General features: G+C 48.6%; 1 protein-coding gene and 1 pseudogene across 1 annotated transcript in view; both read left to right on the forward strand.

The window, feature by feature from the left end:
- The window catches only part of LOC102499811 (THO complex subunit 5 homolog pseudogene), a 2,223-nt pseudogene extending 1,191 nt beyond the window's left edge, over positions 1–1,032 (forward strand).
- The window catches only part of RNF121 (ring finger protein 121), a 73,740-nt gene that overhangs the window by 41,416 nt on the left and 30,541 nt on the right, over positions 1–1,783 (forward strand). The gene's annotated exons all lie outside the window — the stretch shown is intronic.

Consider the following 1,783-nt stretch of genomic DNA (forward strand, 5'->3'; position numbering starts at 1 on the left):
GTTTCAGCAGAATGACAAGTGCAAGGAGGTACTGAAGAGGCACCCACTGTCCTTCATGCTTGACCTGAAGCGCAAAGATGACAGTGTGCTTCACCTGATTTCCTACTACCTTGTGGGCCTTAACATCATGACAGTAAAAGCCAAAGTGACAACTGCCATGGAACTGATCACCCCCATTGGTGCAGGTGACTTCCTATCTCCTGACTCAGTCCTGAGCTGTTTGTATCCTGGGGATTTTGGAAAGAAAACCCCAAATCCAGCCAGTCAACACTAGTTTGATAAAGTTGGCATCCTGAGTTTGAGAGACTTTGTACTTGACCTAGGTCACCGCTACTTGTGGGTGCCGAAGCTGAGTGGCCTCCACTTCCCCAACGAGCAGCCCCAGCACGCAGTGAGAGCTGACCACTCGCTGAGTGCCAGCCACATGAAGATCACCATGAAACTGCTGAAGACCAGCGTGCAGTCCTGCCTGGCCCTCCATGAGCTGTTTGCCTCTCTTGAACACAGCGTTGTGCCTGTCACCTGCAAATGTCAGTACCTCTTCCCAGCCAAGGTTATTTCTCACCTGATCAAGTAGATGACATTTCACCAAAGAGGTCGTGGAGGAGGGACTGACTGGGGACACCAATCTCTACTACATGGCACTTGTCGAAAAGGGCACAGCAAAACTCCAGGTTGCTGTGGGTTGAACCCTGGCTATTCTTCCATTCAACTTATCTTCTGGCTCAGTCTGATCTGGAAAGGGGAGAAAACCAACAGCAATGATGACAGCATTCAGGCCATGGAAAGTAAGTCAGCATGTTTTGCAAGGAGCTGTGTGGCCCCAGGCTCTGCCACCAGGTCTTGACCAACCCGCTACAGCAACTATGTGTGCTACGGGACATCTACCTAGAGACTGAGAGCCCCAACGACAGCATGGAGGGGCCCAAAGAATTTCCTCAGGAGAAAATGTGTCTCTGGCTCTTCAAGGGTCCCAGCAGGATGAAGCTGTTCAAATATAACCGTCCTCAGGGGTTCTTCAGCTGTTGCTGACCTCCAGCTCATCGCACTTCTCCTGAGGACTGAGCCTGTGCCTTCTGCTCTGGTCCATGTAGGGCTCTCGATTGTCTCCAAAGACACAAGTCAATTGAAGTGTCACCTGACCAAAAAAGAAAATAGAGAGCCTCTTGTTTACTATATGTAAGCTTCAGATAACTATTCTTTTCGGTTCCATCAACAGCAATAATACCTTCAGTTGCTTATACTAGAAATTTGTTGATGGTTTAAAAAAACCTTTTCCCGGGCCCGCAGGTGACATGGTGGTTGGGATGCTGGATCCCATGTGGCCATCTGCATGGTTTGAGTTCCAGCCCCATCGACTTGAGAAACACACCAGGTGTGTGTGTGTAGAGCCCAAAATCGAAGAAGAGAATGGAGCGGAAGGGACTGTGGTGTGGCTATCCTCCTGAGGGTGCTTCCTCACTTTGCCTTTCTCTCTGTCTCTCTCTGGTGAGCCCACGCGCCCTATGGCAGAAATCTAAAAAGAACAAAACAAACCCTTTTCTCATCTGCTGTCATATCGCAGCCTCACAACAGCTCTCGTATAAGGTGAGGATTTATCTCCATTTTACTGCTTAGTAAACCAAAGTGCAGAATCCTGAAGCAATTTGCTGACGGGGCATGACCATTAAACTGGAGAGCTGGACCTAAAACCATAATCTGATTCATGGTTAAGTGCTCTTTCCACAAAAAGAGCTTTTCTCTCAAAAATTTCAGGAAACCACTGTCCATTTGTGCCAAAGGC

The sequence above is a fragment of the Tupaia chinensis genome, unplaced genomic scaffold, assembly GCF_000334495.1.
Source record: "Tupaia chinensis unplaced genomic scaffold, TupChi_1.0 Scaffold000047_1, whole genome shotgun sequence".
NCBI lineage: Eukaryota > Metazoa > Chordata > Mammalia > Scandentia > Tupaiidae > Tupaia > Tupaia belangeri.